Genomic DNA, 23,551 nt, shown 5'->3' with positions numbered 1-23,551 from the left:
TAATAATATTGCACAGCTAAATTACCTTACATACACACATGGACACATCAATATGCAATGAAGGTCCAGAACTTGTACTTAAGAACAGTCCTAGACATGTATAATATTTCAAGTTCAGAATAGAGCTGGATGGAACCTTGGAGGTCTTCCAGTCCAACCAGCTGCTCAAGTAGGTAACCCTGGCCTATACCATGTCAGTCAAGTGTCTGTCCAAATAAATGAATTGTGCAATATATATATATATATATTAAAAAAAACCCTCCAGTGATGAAACACCCACAACTTCTGAAGGCAAGCTGTTCCACTGGTTAATTGTTCTCACTGTTAGGAAGTTTCTCCTTAATTCCAGGGTGTTTCATTAATCAGTTTCCATCGTTTCTTGTCCTGTCCTTCGAAAATAAGTTGAACCCCTCTAATAAGATCAAAAATAAGTTTTATTTTCTTTGGAAAATATTTTTATTTTCTTTATTTTCTTTGGAAAATATTTTTATTTTCATTATTTTCTTTGGAAAATAAGTTGGCCTCCTCTAATAAAATAGTATTGCTGGAAGAGAAGAACCACAAAGTTGGTCCAAGATTGAAAGTTACAAAAGACTCAGGATATCACACTTGCCTTTTTCTAGGGATACCCAGATTCATTTATCTCACCCATTTTCCCAGGGAAGAGTGGAGAGGGAGAAGACGCTGCCCATGGTGAGTCATAAAGGTACTTCAAGGTACTGGTTCTCATCTTCAAAGCGCTCCATGGCTTAGGGCCCGGTTATTTACGAGACCACCTTCTGCCACCGATAACCTCCCACCGGCCAATATGCTCCCATAGAGAGGGTCTCCTCAGGGTGCCGTCGGTCAGGCAATGTCGACTGGCGACCCCCCCGGGGAAGAGCCTTCTCTATGGGGGCACCCGCCTTCTGGAATGAGCTACCCCCAGGGATACGACTGATCCCGGACCTCCGAACCTTTTGCCGGGCTCTGAAAACGTTCCTATTTCGGCAAGCCGGGCTGGCTTAAAATTTTTTATTGGTGAATTTTATGGGTGAGGGGTTTTAAATTGGGGAAAGCCATTAGGGATTTAATTTTGTTTTAAATGTATTTTAATGTTTATATTTTATGTTTTTTAATCTTGGCTGTTCACTGCCCCGAGTCCTTCAGGAGAGGGGGTGGTATAAAAATTTAAATAAATAAATAAATAAAACATTAACTTGAATCATGGGCTGGTCATTCATGGTACTAGATTGTTTGCACCTCAGATAAAACATACAGGCATAAATAGTCAAGATATATTTGTCCTTTCTAAACCCTTTGCAGGTCAATGCAAAAACTGGACAGCATCTCCTGCTCTCTATAAGATTCTCACAATTTTAAGAGCTGGATGATAGGGGAAATTCAGAAATTTGAAAAAACTTGTGCCACCAAAGCATCTCCAGAATGAAAAATGGCACACCTAGAAACTCTGTGCTTGACAATCTAAGCAGATATTTGTGTATTAACTAACCTCTTCTAATTCCAATGAAACAACTGAATGATGAATTGATTGTATTTTATGCAAAATAAAACAAAGACTCCTCCTTGAAGTTCTGGTAATACTTGAATTAGATTTATAAAGACCATGAGATTGTTTTATTAAAATCAAACAGATATAATCATATCTGCTTAAGGCTTGGAAGAATAGGAGTTTTCCTTAACATTTTAAAAAAAGTGGACTGTAGAAAAAGCACATGATAAAACCAAAATGCAGACATAAAACAATTGCATTACAGAACAGCAGTAGCATCAGTAAACAGAAATACCCACGACAAGACACACTGACTTAAAAATGACACACGCATCATATCATAACACAAATGAAATTATCTGATGTCATAAAGTCTTGCATAGGTACCAAATTTATAATGTTTGACATGACACGTAACATGGGACCTCCTTGCCTCCAGGCAGATGTCAGTGACCGTACGACTTAACCAATCAATACATTTCAGAAACATTAACATCAATTATGAGATGCATTTAGAAGCCAATTAGATGGCAGACGAATATTCCAGGATTATCTATTTTGCATTCAATTTGAGAAAAAGCTACCTAAGTTATCACCAACATACATACTAGCTTTTGCTGGTGGAAGAACTCCAGAGAAGGAAATCCGCATCTAAGATGTTCATACAAAAAGTATGAAAACGTATAGACAGTTCTTGATTTACAACCACAATTGAAAATTTCAATTGTTAAGCAAAGCAGTTAAGTGAGTCACATCCAATTTTATGACCTTTTTTGCCATGGTTGTTAAGCGAATTTCTTGAAGTTAATAACACAAATGAATCTGGCTTCCTCCATTGACTTTGTTGGTGCAGACGGACTGAAGTCACAAATGGCACTCACATGACCCTGGGGCACTGCAACTATCATAAATACATGCCCATTGCCAATCTGATCATGTGATTGTGGTGACGCTGCAACAAAGCAAGTACTGGTTGTACTTTTTCCAGTGCCTTTATAACTTTGAACAGTTGCTAAACAAATGGTTATAATTTGAGGACTACCTGTAATCTTCCCTCAATCAAGCTTAATTTTAGATGTTCAGATGACTATATGGACGCATCCATATTTTCTTGGCAACAATATGGAACTCGATGGAGAGGAATGCCTTTTCAATTTCCCAACAGAGCCTACAGTCCTGAGATTTCCTGATGGTCTTCAACCCATGTATCATCCATATTTAACACATTTGACAATGGGCTGCCTGTTGGTTGAGCAGAAAAGGGGCGTTGGTCCTACTTGACACGCTCCTTCTCGGGGTGCGGGGAAGATCTAATCCATTAGGGTCTTATTAAAAGGTACAGGGAGCTCACCTTGAAAAAAGGTAGCAATGCTGCCTCTTATGCGGCAGGAGTCAACTTGACTTCAGTTCCATTTGAACTGACACTGCTACTTATTTTTTAAAGGGCTCCAATAATAGGCACATCACAAAGAAAACTCAAGCAGTAACTCAGCAGCTGAATTCCTAGTTGCTTTTAAAGGCCCAGAAAAAGGTGGTAACTCAAATGGGAATCAGAGATGAGTTTCTTTTGCATTTTGCTAATATGGACTCTTTATGCAACTGAAGGAACAACTGCGTGCGCACACACACACAAAAAACCAGTTTGGACTACAGGATATAATTCAGGGAGAAGCCATGCTTATTCTACAGACATATGGCCCCCAATTCTAGAAAAGTGTAAGAAAAAGCATTAGCAATTATAACAAGATTGAAACCGGAAGTGTATTTTGCATGTTTGTGTGTGTGTGTGTGTGTGTGTGTGTGTGTGTGTGTGTGTGAGGGGGGGTGTTTGCTACTATGCAAGTACTCCCAGAAGTCCTAAATTCTAGTTGTCAGGGCAACTGTCTCTCCCCCAACTGAGTGACTGCCTCTTTCTTGGAAGCCGAACAGTAGTGCTATGCTTAATTTGCTTTTTAATTTCTCAGGAGTTTTTTTTCCATGCAAGGAACATTCTGGTTTTTTCTATCTTATTCTCAAAGTGCTTGGCAAAGGCTACAACTGCTGATCTTACTTTCTCTTGTCTTCCCACCACACTTCCTTTTCTGAAAAAGCCCATAAGGAGTTCTCTCTTGGTTATCTTCCCTTGAAATATAATGAAGTGTGGATGCCAAGGAGGTTACCAATTCCTTAATAGATGACTGCACTGTGAATGATAGGGGACACACCTGCCTTGGCTACCTTATAGATTCAGTAAAGTGCTCTTCTTTGAAAAGCAACTCAAAATTAAATTATTTTTTTTATCAAATTGAGAATTGTCAGGAAAAAAACCTTCTCTTTTCCTGCTTTTCTTTGTGGGAAGGATATGCCCTTGAATCAGTGCAGGTTGCCCATCTGTGCCCAGAGGAAGGTGTCCTGATTTCAGTGGCCCCATACAGAAGGGATGAAATAAATGTAGAAAGTGACATATACAGCAGGACCCAAATCACCAAAGAACTGATGTTATACCAAAGGAAGCGCCCAGGTTCCAGAACAATAAACAGCAAAAGATCAAAGCAAACTTTTAAACAGTTTAAAAGCTAATATAGTGGAAGAAATATTTGCAACATTTCAATCTCTGCTCGATACAAAACACAAAATGGAAGGGTCTCTGACCTCATTCACCTTTGATGAGTCAAGATTCACCCACAGCACTCCTTTCCCGCCTAGCCTGGATGTAATTAAGGAGAAGCTGCAGTGGTAATTTCTCTCCTCATTAACTTCCTGATTGGTTTGAGCCTCAGATTTCAACCAGGCCTCCCGTTTGTCTTCATCAAATACAAATGGCCAATCGTTAAGACTAATGTTTGTGTAACTAAGTGCCAACATCTGCCATGGCTTCTTGTACAACAATAATAGTGAAAGGGTAACATTGATGCTCCTGTGTTAATTCTGCATATATTCATCAATGGGGAAATCTATGATATAATTAGCAAAATGCTTTGGTAGACAAGTATGCTAGAGTCATTTGCAGAAGAAAATGTGTTGCAGTCATTCTATTTTGAATGGTTATAATTAAGTGGGGAACTATATCCAATGAATTTCTTTCAAGTAGACTATAGAGTCATTCTCCTTTCCTTGACTTCCTTGATTTAAATTTACTACTTTTATTGCTTTCAAGAAACAGAAAAATATACCAATGAAATTGTTTACAAGTAAACAAGCAAAATTATTAACTAATTGAAGGACATGATATTTTTATGATTCTAATTTTTTGAGAGTCAGCTTGATGTAATAATTAAGGTACCAGGCTAAAGACTGGGAGACTTGAAGTTCTAGTCCTGCTTTAGGCAGAAACCTAGCTAAGTGACCTTGGGCCAATCTCTTTCTCACAGCCCTAGGAAAGAGGCCATGGTAAACCACTTGAAATCTTATCAAGAAAAACTGCAGGGACTAGTCCAGGAAGTTGTCAGGAGTTGAAAACTGATTTGAACCGAACCAAACCATAGCAACAACAGAACTTCACACTTTTCTTAATAAATGCAATACTATATTCACCATTAACTTTATTATATTTTTATTGAAAGTAATGGACCCTTGTGCCTAGGCTAAGAATACCAATCCACATTCAAGAATCCACAGAACATCTTTAAGAAGAATTGATTTTTCTACTGTGGATACATGGACTCAACCATACTGAACTTACACAAATAAGGAAGTAACTCATGTCCTTACATGTTATCTAATTTCAACCAAGATCTAAATGAGGGAGAACAAACCGAAATTAAATCCAGAGGAAACAGAGATGATGTTGGGAAACAGAAAAGTAGAATCTGCCCAGAAAGAACAGATTCACAATTTGGCAGTGTTTCCTGACCCGGCTGTCAGTGGATTTGCAGGTGGTAATTGTGGTGAATTGTCAAAAAAGTATGTTTGCTCCCTCTTACCCAGGACTGAGAATAAAGGAAACATTTCTATTGCCAGGCTTTTGCCTCTTAATTATTGTGATGGTTTTATTGATGTTGATTTAATTTGTGATTTTAAATGTACTGATTTCTAAACTTTTAGATTTATAAAAGTTTTGCTACTTTTATAAATTGATGTGGACTACTTTGGTTGTTTTCACAATACTTGGTTAATTTAAGACTAAAATAAATGATCAAATAGATAAGAGTAACCTTACTTCACATAGAAGAAGGACCCACTTGAAAGAGAAGTAAGTGCCTGGAGTGCAGGAAGAGCTTTAGTCAGAGTTTTGATCTAATTTCTCACCAGAGTCCATATAAAAAAGCCTATAAATGTGGAATGGGGAGCTAATTTGAGCTGAGTGCAAAGAATTCATACGAAGGAATATTGTCCTAAAATACAGAGATGTCCTGTTGTCAAAGTCCAGCAAGGGGCTGGACTAGAAGACCTCCAAGGTCCCTTCCAGCTCTATTCTGATTCTGATTTAAGTCCATTGCTAGCCCTAATGTGATGGACAGAAGAAAATCATGTGTCAACTCTGAGCCATTTTCTTTCCAATTCTAGTTACACAAGATGAATAGATAGGAGGATTAGGTTTAAGAAGGTTGCTTAAATTAATCTCTTATGAAGCAGTGAAGAGTATGTTGAATAGCTACTAAGTGAAAGAACAAAATCTGGATTGAGTTCTTCCTGTCAGAAAAAGCAAAAATAGTCCTGTCTCTAAGTTGATCCAACCCAGAAAAAGATGTTCTTTCTTACTGATTACAAATACTGTATGAGGAAAGCCTCTTAATCCCCATTTCAAAAATCCTCTATAGACAAGAAATGTGGAACTTCCTCAGATGCAATTGGATTTTACCTTCCATCAACTTCAGACAGCCCTGCTAGTTGTCAGGGATGCTGTGGACCAAAATTTAACACAGCAATGTTTCAAATCACTCTGGTAGACCTGAGATTTGGCAGAACCAGAATGAAATCAAGAGGTCCCATAGGTTAATTAGGACAAGGCTGGTGAGGCACAATCTCCTCTTCTATAGGTAGTCTTCGATTTAACCACCATTTATTTAGTGACTATTCAAAAGTTATAGCAACACTGAAAAAAGTGACTTATGACCATTTTTCACACCACAGCAGCATCCCCACAGTCACGTGATCAGAATTTGGACACTGAGGAACTGGCATGTATTTATGAAGGCATGTATTTATGAAGTTTGCAACCTTTGGAAAAGCAAAGTCAACGGGAAGCCAGATTCACTTAACCTTGTGACTCACTTAACAGCTGCAGTGAGTCATTTAAACAAGTATGGCAAGAAAGGTTGTAAAATGGGGCAAAACTCATTTAACAAATTTTTGCAGCTTAGCAATGGAAATTGTGGGTTCAACTGTGGTCACAAGTTGAGGTCTACTGTATGTGACTTTCACGGCCTTCTCAATATCTTCCTTTTCCTATTTGTGTTTGGCTTCTGCTATCATTGAAGGTCTTGGTTTTAAGCATGCCATTTTCAACTGGCCTGCTTGAGTAACTTTCTCAGTGCCTACATTTCCCTACCTCCCCTTAACCATCCCACCAATGATGTCCATGGCTTCATGTGTGGCATTTCCACCAAGCTGCCTGCCTGATCTTCCCAATGCCTTACTTTCCCTTTTTCCCCTTAGCTGTTCTCCAAGCCAGCATCATGAGAAAAAAATGCTAGCGGAAAACTAACTTTTAGAATGAAATCATCAACACCATGCAAAGAACAGACTAACTGAGTGAACTGCTGTTAAGTCAATGGCCTGGAAAATATAATATGCTTCCAGAGATGTGAGAAACCACTAAGACAGTCATGCTTGAAAAGCAAAATGTTATTTGTATTTACATTTTAAGATCATTAGACTCTTAATGCGAAGCAATATTTTAAAGATTTAAGCTCCGAAAAGGTATAGTTCATTTGTTAAAGCTTTTTCACATTCTTATGTTTTTTCAGCTGAGAATCTACATTAAGGTTGCAAACTTATTTTCCCTTCCCTGTAAAGCCTTAATAAATCCAACAAAATTTGCTCCTAAATAAACATTTTACAAGCAAAATTGTGCTAAAAAGAAAATCCTTACCAGTCCAAACTAAGTAATATAATAAAGAGCAGTGATGGTAAGGATTTCTTTCCCAGGTAAAACATTTATACCATAGATCATACTTTGAGAGCAACCTTAGTGCAGGCACATACTGTACATGGAAAGGTATGTGAATTTAAAAACAAAAGTTCTTTTTAACTGGAATGCATAAAAGCCAGACAAACAATATTATCCCTCTAATGATTACTTGGGAGAGCTTCTGCATCTTGAGAGAAGAAGCCTAAGTTGATTAAACCAAGTTTTCATGAAAATAAAATAAAAATTAATTCAGTATATCCAGTGGTGGGATTCAAATTTTTTTACTACTGGTTCTGTGGGCGTGGCTTGGTGGGCGAGGCTTGGTGGGCGTGGCAGGGGAAGGATATTGTAAAATCTCCATTCCCTCCCCACTCAAGGAGAAGGATACTGCAAAATCCCCATTTCCTCTCGATCAGCCGGGACTCGGGAGGCAGAGAATAGATTGGGGCGGGGCCAGTCAGAGGTGGTATTTACCGGTTCTCCAAACTACTCAAAATTTCCATACCGATTCTCTAGAACTGGTCAGAACCTGCTGAATAACTCTGGGTATATCCAAAACTAAGTAGATAAAAAAAGAAGTCAGATTGCAGGAGGGCAAATGGGGTTTTTCGTATGGTCCCATGTTGGCAATTGGTCATGTAACAGAACTGATCAAGTGTAATTTCCAGTCCATGGCCAGCCTTAAATGGAAATTCTTGGAGTTCTAATTCTAACACAGAACTGGATTGTGAAGACTAATGGCTAATTTTCAGAATACCAGAAGTTTCTTTTTTTTTTTCCCTGCCGAAGATTAACCTGGCTGCTGGGTTGAAATTATAAGGGCTTTTAATTTTGGAATCTAAATCTCTGGAAAAAAGACTGTCTTTTGTTTAATCTTTTATAAATAATCTCTGTAAACTATCATGTTGTTAAAAAAAAAAAAAGACAAAACAGAAAAAAAAACGTTTTACACTTCTCTCTTCTGAAATTTGCATTAAGACTACCAGGAGCTAATTAAATGGAATCCAATTCCTTACAGAAAGATTGATGCATTTAATACACTAATAAGAAGGAAAATTAGATAAATTAATGAAAGGATATCATACATGCTGTGAGTTAGTACAGATTAACAAAAACAAATGTATTTATTTTTGTTTTTATTTGGATCCAAAAGAAAAGGACAGATATGTATTTAAGGGGACAGCGATGAATTTCAGAAAAGCGTAATAGGTTTGGGAAAGTGCTTCAGGTGTTTCTACATATTATCCTAGTTATTCCAAACCCAAATTTCTACTTTACTAAGATGATCATAGTGAAATAATGACTTCATTCAGTGCCATGTCTGGTTATGCTATTCCAATGTTTCAATGGTCAACATAGTCATATTCTACTTACTAAGATATGTATTATCTGTCAAAAAAGAAGACTTTTTGGAGAGAAAAGGCTGTTTTAATGAAGAGCAGAGAGCTGCTTTTGCTTCCATGTGATCCAAAGTACAACTTTCAAATCATTTTCAAAGTATGTAAATTACACCTGCAAATAGCATCCAGCTGTGAAAATACATAAATATGGATAGTCCTTGACTTAGAGCCCCAAATTTCTGTTGCTAAGTGAGACAAGTTATTAAGTGAACTTTGCCCCATTATACGTGTGGGCAAACAACTATGGCTTCTTGCCACAGTTGTTAAGTGAATCACTGCAGCTGTTAAGTTAGTAACACAGTTGTTAAGTGAATCTGGCTTCCCCATTGACTTGGACGGTCAGAAGATCGCAAAAACATTTCACATGACCCTGGGACACTGCAACCGGTATGAGTTAATTGCCAAGTGTCTGAATTTTGGTCATGTGACCATGGGGATGCTGCAATGGTCATGAATGTGAAAAATGGTCATAAGTGACTTTTTTCCCCAGTGCCATTGTAATTTTGAATGGTTACTAAATGAACTGTTGTAAGTTGAGGACTACCTGTATTGGCTGCTGCTAAAATAGTGGCCTAAGATCCAGTTTACTTCTCCTTCCACAATATGAAGTGTTCCTCTGTCTTGAAACCTCTATCCTTTTTATTCACACGTTACCAATCTCACTATAATTAGTAACTGGACATGGAATAGATATTTTCACTGCCCCTATTTGCCCTAACATGTCATTGTTTCCGTATCTAATACTTCATCGCATAGCTTTTTGATGCTTTTGACCACCAATTCTTTTCATTAACATCTAAACATCTAAAATAAGCACAACATGTCAGATTTCTGGCACAATTTCCAACAGTCCTTCATTCTTGCCGTTCAAAGCAATGTAAGAGATATAAATGGAGTGATTATAACATACATTTGCAGTTCACCCATTTATTTGTAGCTAGGGAGAAGATTAAGTTGTGTCAAAGCAACAAGTATAAATGAAAAGTGTAAACACATTTCATCTGATCTATCTTTTCCCCAAATTTCATTTTTTAAAAATGATTTACCTTTACAAAAAAAAAAAAAAAGGAGCGTGGAAGAAAAGAAGATTGGGTTCTGTATCTCTTCCACGCTCCCCTTTTAATAAGGAAATTGACTCAAAATTCCTATTGTGATTTTAAAAAACCCACCACACTAGAGATGTGAGCACAGGATTCCAACAAATTTGTCTGGAAATAAGTTCCAGTGAACACAGAATGTTTTTGCAGGGGGTGTAAATATAGATGTACTTATTCTATAAGAGCTACACCCAAGTATACATCCTTTCAGAATAAGTCCCTTTGAGCATAATAGATTTTATCTCTGAAAACATTAAATGTACATGTCAGAAACCCCCAGAGCTTTCTTTCCTGACCTCAGGGCTGACCTCAAACCATCAATGTAGTAGTTTAAGGGGCCTCTTAATTATGAGTGGCCTACTGGCTTGTTGGAGAACTTTGAGGCATTCTTAAAACCTAGTTAATGTCTTCCCTAATGAAAGGACTCACAAAGGACAAAATTTGGACTGTCTTTGTTCTCAAATAGGTACCTGAAGAAATGTCATGAAATTGGGCCCAATGAGGCCTACAAAACCATGGGAAAATGGGAATCTATAAACAGGGACATTAAGTCCTCTGAGGGTTTGTTTTTATTTTTGTTCCATGCTGAACACATAATTTTGGATGCTGGGTTTAGAATTCAGGCTCTAAATTTGTTAACCCTATCATGGTGCTTTTATTCAAATAAAATGTTATCTCTTGATTAGCCCAACCTTGGGCTTGTAATCTAGCACCACATATTCCAAAATTGCTTGGGCCTGATGGTGGCGCACAGCCATGGTGGCGCAGTGATTAGAATGCAGTACTGCAGGCTAACTCACTGCTTACTCCAGGAGTTCAATCCTGACTGGCTCAAGCTTGATTCAGCCTTCCATCCTTCCGAGGTTGGTAAAATGATGATTCAGACTGTTGGGCGCAATTTGCTGAACCGCTTAGAGAGGGCTGCAAAGCACTATGAAGCGGCATATACGCCTAAGTGTTATTGCTATTGCCTAGTCACCTCAGTTAAGGGAAAACATCATCAGATACAGATGAAACTACACTTCAGGTGAGTAATGGCATTTCTCCATTCAGATTGTATCTGCAAAGATGGATAAGGAGAGGAGATAGAAGGCTGGAGATCCAAGGCAGTATGTGATTATATGGACAGATCCATGTACATTACATGGTCATTTTCATCTTTTAATGGGATTTTTGTGGGTTCAAACCTTCTACATGGAAATGAATTCACAAATGAATTCTTCACTTTAGGTGACTATATTCAGCACATTGCCTTAAAAGATAAGGTCCTCCTCCTCAATGGTAAAAGGAAACGATATCTAGAAGCTCTCATATACAGTCTACCTTTCCTTAAACTCTCAGACCAGAAAGATGCAGATGTTATAGTGTCCTGCTCTCATGTGTAGCGTTTTCCATAACTTCCATGAGTGTGTGAGTTCAATTCCCAGTAGGGGGTTTGAACCCCATAGAACAGTATCTGACAGTGGTGAAATGTAAAATTTGTTACTACCGGTTCTGTAGGCATGGCTTGGTGGTGGTGGTAGGGTAATATGACTGAGTGGGCGTGGCCAACTTTTTTTAAAAAAAACTTTTAAAATCATTTTTTCTACAACCTCTTCGGCTGAAGAGGTTGTAAAAAAATGCTTTTAAAGCCTCTGACGATCCCAGTTGACTTGCCTGATCGGCAGAGGCTTTCTTTTTTTTTTAAAGCCTCTGATGATCCCAGCTGACTTGCCTGATTGGCAGAAGCTTTTTTTTTTTTAAAGCCTCTGACGATCCCAGCTGACTTGCCTGATTGGCAGAGGCTTTTTTTCCTTTTAAAAGCATTTTTTCTATAATCTCTTCGGCCGAAGAGGTTGTAGAAAAAATGCTTTTAAAAATAAAAAAAAAGCCTCTGATGATTGCGCAGCTCAGCTGGGTAATTGGGGGAGGGGCAGGGAATTTTGCTACCAGGTCTCCGAACCACCCGCCTCCATCGCTACCGGATCGGGCGATCCAGTTCGAACCGGGAGCATTTCACCCCTGGTATCTGGCTGGATGCATCTGAAGGGCTTCAATAAAGGATGAAGTCAGACACATGGTACCCCTCGGTAGTCAGTGTATCTATAAAACATCACACAGGATATAAACTGTGTGTAAGAATAAGGAAAGTTTCCCTCCCTCCCACCTTCAAAATCAATAGAAGTCATGGAAAATCCCATACATTGGAGCAAGACACAATATAATATCTGTATGTTTCTGCTCTGAGAGCTTACGGGAAGGTATATATACCATTCTGAAAGCTTCTTCTAAGAACTCAGAGAGAATGATTGGTCCAAAGTTGCCCAGTTGGGTTTGTGCCTATGGCAGGATTACAATCTCCCAGTTTCAAGCCTGTTGCCTTTAATCACTACACCAAACTTCTAGTTAGGCAGTGGAACAAGTGGAAATTGCTTCAGAAGTGGTTTGAGAATGACAAAGAGCAGTTTCTTCTCCATCACACAATGCTAGGCTAGCTTGAATGGTAGACTTATATTTGGAACAATGTATATTGTGTGCCTCTGGCTTTCCTAGTTTAAGTATCTCCAACCTGGACTGCTTTCAAAGTTTCGAGATTTTAGCAGGGCTATTTAGTGAGTGTCCCAGAAAAGCAAAGGAAGCCGTCTTAAAATCCTGCATTAAATAGAGGAGAAACAAAGATTGTCCATCTTCAATAAAACCAGATTCCAATGTCATTTTAGAACTTAGTAACTTGAGTACGGCTCAAGTAGTTTGTGATTCACAGAACTTTACATAGCAATAAATGTATTAAGTCTTTAAAGTGCCACAAGATTCTTCATGATTTTTGACACAAAACACTAAGGGCCCTCTCTGCAACTATAGGTATGTATACAGGTAATCCTTGACTTACAACAGTTCATTTAGTGATTGTTCAAAGTTACAACTGCACTAAAAAAAAGTGACTTATGACCATTTTTCACACGTGATCATTGCAGCATCCCCATGGTCACGTGACTTACATTTGGATGCTTGACAATGCTTGAGACCTTCTGACAAGCAAAGTCAATGGGGAAGCCAGATTCACTGTGTGACTAATTAAACAATTGCTGTTGTGGCTCCGTTATCTGAGCCTGTGTGATCGGCAGAAGAGGACTCCGAGAGTGAAGGAGAGGAGTTGGCAAGGCCTCCCTCTCCAGGACCCTCCTCTCTGGCAATGCCTTCGGTGTCCGCTGAAGGGCAAGAGATAGGGCCGGGGCCAAGCACGTCCACGCAGCCACAGATGGACAGTGATGAGGGTAATGAGTCTTGGCTGGATCCACGCCAGCGTCGCAGAGATAAGCGCGCGCAACAGAAGAAAAGGCGTGCCCGAGATTAGGCTGAGTCACTGGACCACACCCCACAGGATATAAAAGGGAGCGTGGTGGCCAGTCAAACCTTGTGACGAACAAAGCTGAAAGCTTCCACGCCATTCTGCATTGCCGGACTTTTGGCTATAAGACTTTTACTGGATTATCTCTGGACTTGATTTGACTCCGTAATTATTGAGCTGTTTCTTTTGATGTATCAGAAGTGGGGAGAAGTTATCTCTCCTCTTTGTAAATAATAAACTCTTGGCAGGCAGCCACTAGGTTGTTGCCAAGTTCCGTTATCATAAGGAAAAGGATTTTGCCGGCTGGTTTGGTCTTTAACTCTTGAACGTCTGTTGGTGTGTGTGCGTGGGGTTGGGGACAGAACAAATTGCAGTGGTTCACTTAACAAATGTGGGAAGTCATAAAATGGGGCAAAACTCACTTAACACATTTCTCACTTAGCACCATAAATTCTGGGCTCAATTGTGGTCGTAAGTCAAGGACGACCTCTACTCGAAACTATCTCCTCCATCAAAAATAAACACCATATTAGAGATAGGAAGAAGTACATATTTGGTTCATACTGGTGGAGCAATTTGATATATACATATTTTTAAAATGACACCTCTGCCTCGCAAAAATCAGATAATCTGAAGTAGATAGGCAGGGGGGAAAAAAGAAATACTGGCAAGATTTAGAAAATAGCAGCTTTGGCATTTGCATGCCTGATCTACTTCAACAGGTCTAGAGGGGAAAGAAATATAATTTATTATAGCTCATTTGGCTCAGCAACAATTGCTTTCTCCGAAAGGAAGAGAGAACAATATAATTGAACATAAGTGCCCTCTTGAGTGGTTAAGCCTCCGACCGCCTGAGGCGAGAGCTAGTACTGATGTACTACATGGCATTACAAGAGTGCTGGGTGCTATAGCTAGCAATTATCCTGGTATTTAACCAAATCTATCGCTCATCAGCAAAGCGTTTAGTGCAGTAGTCAGAGCGAGACAAGCTGACATGGAGCACAGTTACTTAACTGTCCCCTGCAGCGATTATGCTGTTCCTTTCCGCAGCTCAAGAGTCATGTCAAATTAAACAACACCACATTGACTTTTCACTTGTAGAAACATTACCAGGTGATTGACAGCTCTGGGATGCTATAAGGGAGGGGTTGTCTCCCATCACATCAAACAGAGGTTCCTTATTTGCCAGGCAGCTTTGCTCTCTTTTCACTCCCCCCACCCTAACTAGCTTATTTTCTCATGCATGGTTTTCACTCCCGCTTCAGTTTGCTTATCTCTGATGGGCTTTTTGTAATCAAGGGCTATTTTCTTGCTGAAGGAGGAACAAAAGTGAAAGTTTGAGTCCCAGAGGTGTCACTTTTCCTCGTCAATCCAAATGTACAATGGCCAAAAAAAATCAGTATTCAAAGCTGCAACCATTAAAGAAACAGAAAACTAGCAAAGTTAAATTATTAAGAGAGATATAACCATTAGTTTATTGTTCTTCGGTGTACTTTCCTACATAGATGTAATACAATGCTATCCACCCTTTGTTGATGGGCATTTTTCTGGTATTTATGTTAGACAACTTTCTACTTCCATGGTCACACAGACTTCAGCTATAGCAACGTTTCTTTACACAAAGTTTCCATAAACGCTAATGGATCACAAACTGTTTCCAAATCTCCAGCAAGTCTGAGAATTGCTGTTGGCAACAGTTGCTGAAGTGCCAAGCAAATAATTCACCTACTTTAATATAAATCTAATTTGTAGTAGCTTACCTGTAATTGCACTCTTAGTTGCTATCTGTTTTGTGAGGGTTGACACAAATTCTCTTCTCCCAATTTGGATTACTGTGGCAAATGGACTCTGACCTATCTAAAATGTACAGATAGTCTTCAACGTACAACCAGTTGCTTAGCGACTCTTCAGTTACAACCACCCCCAAAAAAGGATGACCCAAATTTTAAAGTTCCAATGGCGAACCCCCACCCCACCCCCAATCCCACAACCAGGACCACAATTTCTCTTGCTAATTAAAGTGAATTGCGCCCTGTCTTATGACTTTTTGTGCCACAGTTGTTAAGTGAATCACATAGTGGTTAATTGAAACCAGCTTCCCGCATTGACTTTGCTTGTTCGAATCCTGGTGGGAAAATCGCAAATGGCGATCATATGACCTTGGGATGCTGCAACCGTCATAAATAAATACCCGTTATCAAGTGCCTGATTTTGACCATGTGACCATGGAGATGCTGCAATGGTCCAAAGTGCAAGGCGCAGTAGTAAGTCATTTTTTCAGTGCCGTTGTAATTTTGGTCGTTAAATGTATATTTGTAAGTAAAGGATATAATCATCAATAATGACAATATAGTTATTATTGGCATCCGACTTATTTCTTAGAATACAAAAGCAGGAACCCAGTCAAATGTTCATCATTGGCATTCTCACGGGACCCAGGATTATGTAGGCATGTCAATAGTGCCAACACTTTTTTCTCATTATTTCCATACTTGGCTTAAAGAGAAAGGGGTCACAAATAGAGAGGTCTGGCCATAGCAACAATCATGAGTAGGGAGCGCTCAGAAAGGGAAGCCATTGCAACAATCGTGTGACATGAGTGAATTCGCTCAGCCACAGTGCTCTCATGCATAGGAGGTAATGGAACCGAGTACCTCTTTCCTGTGGCTTAAAATAAATCTGTGTTTGTTGATCTACTTTCTCCCACACTCACGGGTGAAAGCTGGAAATATTAGGAAATCTATCTTCTATATTGCTACTCTCCCTTGTTGTTCTCTTTTCCTTCCTCATACTTGGGTTGAGAAGACAAAGACAAAAAGTAAATTTCCACACGAAGAGCTGAGTTTGGCTTATGTGTCACTAATCTTTGGTTTCCTACCCCCTACTTAAAAAGTGTTCATTTAAAATATCATTGCTTAACAGTCTTACGGACAGTGCCAGGGAAATAAATCAGGTAAATAAGAAATGTATAGTTCTCCTAACGCTGCTGGACTACAACTTCCATTCGTCATCTCTTGTCATACCCCATAGCACACTTGAAGGCAAAGGTTGCTTATTTTTCTATTAGAAATTCAAGACTAAAACATAATTTCCAGTGTTGACAATTTTAGATAAAATTGCATAAATCCTTGCAACTTGCAATCAAGTATATTTTGTTAAAAAAAACAAGCTAGTAGTCTTATCAATGCTTTTAAAAGGATCTAAGAATGCTTCTAGACAGGTGGTTCCCAACATTCACAGTTTTAAAAAAAATGTGTAACTCTTCTGTTTTTCCCTCCATAAACAAGATGAGATAACTAAGTGTATAAATAATAACTGATAAAAGTTATAAACTAAAAGCCTCCATAGTCAAATTTCCCTGATTTTTTTCTTCTATAATGAAGAGGGTAATATGATTAAGCTCAATGCTTTGCTCAGCAAAGTATGACAATTCAACGAGTGAATTCTTTATCTGAACTTTGGTGCATAGACTATAAAGCTGGCATCCTAATGGAATGGCTACAATGATTGGAAAACAATATAAACCCCCATATTTAAAAGTAATATAATTGAAAATTTAAGTTCTGGCAAATGTTGTCACCTAGTTTTGTAATAACAGAGTTATAGCAGAATAGATGTTTTGGGTTGTAGAACATTATATTTTTGTTAATGGATTTTATAAGTTTATTTATGATTGCAGATAACAAGGCTTGCCAGTATTTGTTAAAGTATAATTAAACTAATGAATAATCAGCAATAAATATATAAGCAACAAAAAAAGTAGTGAACAGAATGAAGGAAGTATAGAAATTAATATTACCAACTACATATAAGTAACCGAAGGACTCGTAAATATGTATTTCTACCACTTAATTCATTCAATCATTCCTCCAACCATCCATTTATTTTTCCAGCTTTATGAATGAAAGCAAATTATATAGTATCAAAATACACACACACATATACACGTATACACATACACCTATGTACACTACAGTTTTATATGTATGTATGCATGTATGTGTATATATACATGTTTATTTACATATACATATATAGTATGTATATATAGTATATATGTATTGTGTTTGTGTATGTATGTATGTGTATATATATATATATATATATATATATATATATATAGAAAATAAAACTTTTCAGTCTTGAGAAAACAAAAGCTACCCTCATATAACAGCCAAATTCCTACATAACTCAATTTCGACATCTCATCTGGTGTGAACTGCACTCATTCCTAGTGTAAACCCCACCGCGCTGTGCAATGATATACTGTAATGTCACCTCGCAATCTGGATTTACTATAAAGGGCTTCTGACGAGTTTCAGAGCAGTAAACATTGCAGCGAGGTGTATTTCACACTGAGCTGGTTTTTATGAAGAACACTTCACCGCCCAGCCACAGCACCCAGATGATGAATGGTGAAAGATGCGTGACAAGCTTCATCATTGTTTGTAAATCTTAACTGTTCCCACTCACTAACTCTGCAGGCAATTTTCAAAGACAGCGGCCGACAGAAGGACAGCACAGCTCTCCTGAAGGTTATTCAACTTGTACTTGGCCTAAGCGCTGCCTCTGAGGAGGTCTGCACTGAAAAATAACTTTCTGGTTATCAAAACACCAACCCTGAAGATACATTAATGGGAGCCAACTGACAGATATCCAACTCCCAAACAAGCCTGCCATGGAGCAGTATTTCCAAGGGTAAGATCCAGAGCAAATGTGATTAAAAATTGTCAGCCCTACTAGATAGATCAGATCAAGAAACTGGCTCCACAGGAATATTAGAACTATACTTCATTGAGATAGATTATAACAGAATCTTGCAAGTAAGTCTTCCTGTGTGTTTGCCTTTCTCTCTTTTTTATAACACAGGGAATCAATGGGAATCAGTCTTTTTCTTTCCTTCCTCCTAGGTTTAACAAATGCTCCTTGGGAATGGGACAACTTGCCTCAGCCAACTCGCTAGGGCCAAATTGCCACGGTCAACTCACCATGGCTAACTCATCGTAGGACAACATGGCCAACTCGCCATGAGACAACTCACTGCAAGACAATTCAACAATTCAATTTAATTATTTAAAATATTTTTAAAATTGTTTTAATTTTTGCCATTCACATTTTCTTTTTCCTCTGGCATTCTTTCTTTTATGATTCTATTCCACTATTTATTTGATATTAGTGTAACTCTTATCCCGCAGTGAGTTGTTCTGTAGCAAGTTGGCCATGGCGAGTTATCATAGACCCTGATCCTGCACTTATTATCTTAAGATCTTTTGAATGGCTTCTCCGAACTCAGACTCCTACAAATGTTGAAGAGCGTCTCAGCTTTTTGGGGATCAAGGACAGGGGACAGGATTAAATTCTATGTGTATTTGGAGTAACTCTTATTGGGTTTAATGGCTCTTATTCCCCAGTAAGTGTGCATAGGATTGCCTGCAGCCCTAGAAGTAATCTTGCTCACAAGACTTTCCACAGTTACAGTAGGTAAACATAAGCAGCTGGTTCAAAATTCACAATCACTTTCCCCAATTACAGACTTCCAATTCATCCATCCACTTATGCATTTACAAGATAGACATTGTTCAGCCTTTAGATCAGTGGTTCTCAACCTTCCTAATGCCGCGACCCTTTAATACAGTTCCTCATGTTGTGGTGACCCCCAACCTGGGGTGGGTTCTAAATTTTTTTACTACCGGTTCTGTGGGCGTGGCTTATTTTGTGGGCGTGGCTTGGAGGTCATGTGACTGGGTGGGCGTGGCTAGCTTGTCAAGTGACCGGGTGGCCATGGCTATGTGTATAGGGACTACTCAGAGGGCTGAAAAAATTCATTTCTGACAGGTCCTCGCACTTTTGACTGGTCCTCACACTTATGACCATCCTCACATTTATGCCCGTGCAGCATTCTTAACAACCATGTCACTCATTTCACAACTGCTTCTTTTCACCATGGTGATAAATAGGGCAAAAAACGTAAAATGTGAGGATAGTCGTAAATTTGAGATCTGGTCAAAAGTGCGAGGACCAGTCAAAAATAACTTTTTCAGCCCTCTGAGTAGTCCATGTGCACAAAAGGACTACCCAAAGGGCTGAAAAAAGTGATTTCTGACAGGTCCTCGCACTTTTGATCGGTCTTCGCACTTATGACTGGTCATCATTTATGCCCATTGTAGCATTCTTAACAACCATGTCACTCATTTCACAACTGCTTCTCTTCACCATGGTGACAAGATAGGGCAAAAATGTAAAATGTGAGGACAGTCGTAAGTTCGAGGACTGGTCAAAAGTGCGAGGACCAGTCAGAAATAACTTTTTCAGCCCTCTGAGTAGTCCATATGCATAAAAGGATACAGCAATAGAAAGAGATGAAGGAAGGGAAGGGAAATTAGAGTAGGAGGGAGGGTAAGAGAGGGAGGAAGAGAGGAGGAGAAGGAAAAAGGAAGAGGAAGTAGGGAGGAGAAGAAGAGGGGGAGGAAGAGAAAGTAAGAAGGAAAGAAAAGAGAGAGGTGGTAGGTTTGAGGAGAAAGATTGCTGTACAATAAAAAAGATGAAAGGGAAGAAAGCCAACCCCAAACAAATATAAAGATATTAAGATAAAGAATGAATTGTTAAACTTTAAAGAATAAAAGAGAATAAATATGAATAAATAACAATAATTAGAAACACACATACAAACATACAATGTATTTTCTTTGAACAGAGTATTTGGCTGGTTCACAAATTTAAACAGTGTTTAGTCATTTCAATTAAATTTACAATTTCTATATTTCCTTTTTGCCATATTTATTCCTCATCTATTTTTGTAAAAAACCAATATTACCCTTCATCCTCATCTCTAATCTTAATCAAATTCAATTTTTCCCTTCTATTCTATATTATACCCCTTCCCATTGTCATCTATTTTTATATCCATCCTCACATTGGTTAATTATGTAATATTACAGTTGTTTAATATAAATTCAACATTTTAATATAAATCAATTAGTTATATAACTACCTTTTTTGTATATTAATCAATATGAACATGAATATTCCAATTATTTCCATGCAATCCAATTTCTTACAAATCAATTAATTATATTTACCAATAATAATAAACCAAATAATTTCCCCCATATATTCCTCCAAACCACAACTTAACCATTTCTGCTTTCAACACAATATACAATTAATAGTATCTCAATTATTACAATTCCCTAGTTAAACAGAGCTTTTTTTCTTTTGTGTTATAAAATCTTGAACTCTCCACTTTTTCCCTAAATTTCCCATTGTTTGCACTTACCTTTTTTGGTGAGGAAAAAGAAATCTGCCTGCCTAATTTTCCAACGTTGTAGCAACAGCAAAGCCAACAGCCTGCTTTACTTTCAGTTTCGTTTTTCAGCATAGCTAGGGGGAAAAAAATTGCTCCAGCACTCTTTGCAAACAAGCAGCAGAGCCCTGAGCAAAACAGCTGAGAGCAAATCAGCTGAGAGTCGGGATCTAATCCAGGGCTAATTAGCCTATGCTGAAGCTCCACGGGCCAATAAAATTACAAAAAAACACTGAACCATTTGTTAAAATTGCTGGCTCACCCACCACTATTTATTGGCAATAAATAGTGGTGCGGAGGGGCGGGGCAAGGGGCGGGGCGGAACCAGCAGAATCCCACCACTGGCTATAGGGCGGCCCTTTGAAGCCCCACGGCAAGAATTTAAAGTTTTTTTTCCTCTAGCCATCAGCTGGGACTCAGGAGGCAGCAATAGATTGGGGGTGGGCGGGGTAAGCGAACGGCCGGCGATCCAACAGAACAGAGAGTGAGGGTGAGGGTGAGTGAAGGCGGGGGAGGCGAGAGAGGGCTTTGGCGACCCCTGTGAAATGGCCGTTCGACCCCCAAAGGGGTCACGACCCCCAGGTTGAGAACCGCTGCTTTAGATCATCTAACACCTAACAAAAACAAGGCAGAACATTTAAAATGTGTTGAGAACAACCAAACTGGTTTAAGTAATCTTGAATATTAAGCGTTAAACTCCCAAACAAATAAGCAAAGTTGTCTCAAACGATTTCAGTGATCACTCTGGGCATTAGTTATTCTGGAAGGATCACTTTTAATCTTCTCTTAATGTTATCAGGATTACAAGATTGATTTGACTTTATTACCTTGAATCAACAACCTATTCAAAACATAGTAGAAATCTAGCGAGATTTTTTAGCCTTTCCTCTTTGCTTAGTGTCTTCCTAATAGAAACACTGGGCTTAACTAGCAACATATGACAAGGAAAAAAATAGGTGATTAGAAGAGTCTAACTTCCCACTACAGAACTCCATACTGGGAGAGTCAGCAGCATGCTTGAATTCTCAGATCTGTATTATTGTAGTAAGCAGAGTTCAAAAACCATAGTAAACATGTCATAACCTTGGGATCCTGCCATTGTTTTTACAAATAACTCAAAGTGGTGAACATATCAAACACACCTTCCTCCTCCTGTTTTCCCAACAAACCTGTGAGGTGAGTTGGGCTAAGTACTCTGAGTAGCTGGGTGATTGGTCCAAAGTCATGTAACTGGCTTTCATGGCTAAGCTGGAACTAGAATTCCCTATCTCCCACTTTCTAATCTGATGTTTTAATCACTAGACCAAACTGGCTGGTGGCCCCCATGATTGGGATGAAGGTGTTTGATGCGTATCCCACTACTATTTGAGATGGTAGAGTACATAATAAGCTACTATTGTAGCAGTGCCGTGGATATAGCTTTTCCCAGAAAATCTTCCTGGTTCTGTTATAATTTCTCTTCTGATGCTTACTGAAATCTTATTTTTGATAAACTTTAGATTTTGCCCCTTTTAAACATGGTCTGAACTGCATTTTAAATGCTGCTTCCTTTTTAGATGTATATAGGTACATTTTAGTTACTTTCAGGGTTCTATTTAAAGCTGAGGTAAGATAACCACTTCAATATTACAAGTCATTTGTACTTGTATTATTATTTTTTATCACTTAATAATAATAGAAAATTTAAAAATGAGAAGTCACCATATTAAGGATCAAGGCAGTAACCCTTTAAAAAAATGATCTTATCCACCAGAAAAATGCAGAGATTTTAAGCCAAAAAAATGTTTTGGGGCAGCTGCTTTTTCTGGGACTGCAAACTTCCCTTCCTAGCATAATCCTCAATACAATCCCACAAAAATAAGCACCTGGTTTAACTTGCAGGCAGATGCTTCCATATTGTAAGAGTACAAAATGCTACATAGCTCTAATACCCATGTTTCCTCTTTCAATCCTATTCACAAATTAATTACCAACAATAGTTAAGGATCCAGGAGTTAGCAGAATACAATGCATGGCTTATAAGGAAGTAGTGTAATCAGGAAGTGTCAACTAAATGACTTGCCAGCAAGCAAGACAGAACATGAGAACTCTGTATCACTTCTACACATGGCCTTCTTTCAGGATTGTTTCCATAGTATCAACTAAACAAATCCATAACTATCATTAAGTGTTGTACCTTATGATTCTTGACGAATGTCTCTTTTCTTTTATGTACTGCGAGAACGTATGCACCAAGACAAATTCCTTGTGTGTCCAATCACACTTGGCCAATAAAGAATTCTATTCTATTCTATTCTATTCTATTCTATTCTATTCTATTCTATTCTATTCTATTCTATTCTATTCTATTCTATTCTATTCTATTCTATTCTATTCCATTCCATTCCATTCCACTCCACTCCACTCCACTCCATCCCATCTATTATTACATTTATCTATGCCCCCGTTCAGAAATTGGAGGGAGGCGGGAGTAAAAGAAATAACTTATATCTACTCAAATTTGGAATTTTGCTTCAGTTGGGCCCAAACTGCCCAGAGTTCAGGGTCATAGCACTGAATTAAATTTCCTAACCCTAGTAGATAACCACAATCCCATGGTCCCCAAAGTTCTTGAAACCTCTCTGCAAAGCCTGCTCTTCCCTTGCCATCACACTGCTAGTTATCTGAGAGGAAGAAAGAGGAAGTGAGGGACAATTTCCAACTCTGTGGTTCTCAATCCTCCTAATGTTACAGAGCACAAGCTGAACTTTTCCATGGCCTTAGGAATTAAACAATTCCAGTCAGAAGCAGAGTAGGATAGCAAGGAATCCCTGAAAATAAATTGAGGATGTCTATCTTGTCTGCCAGTTGGGCCTGTTTGTGGATGAGTGGGCTCTTGC

The 23,551-nt window shown here is 38.6% G+C and overlaps 1 protein-coding gene across 1 annotated transcript in view; it reads right to left on the bottom strand.

Annotated features, from left to right (window-relative positions):
• Nucleotides 1-23,551, bottom strand: part of DMRT1 (doublesex and mab-3 related transcription factor 1) — a 74,585-nt gene that overhangs the window by 1,162 nt on the left and 49,872 nt on the right. The gene's annotated exons all lie outside the window — the stretch shown is intronic.

This window comes from Pantherophis guttatus, chromosome 2, assembly GCF_059756535.1.
Source record: "Pantherophis guttatus breed Tessera chromosome 2, ASM5975653v1, whole genome shotgun sequence".
Lineage (NCBI taxonomy): Eukaryota > Metazoa > Chordata > Lepidosauria > Squamata > Colubridae > Pantherophis > Pantherophis guttatus.
The sequence above is the reverse complement of the archived record's forward strand: the minus strand, read 5'-3'. Positions and strand labels throughout refer to the sequence as shown.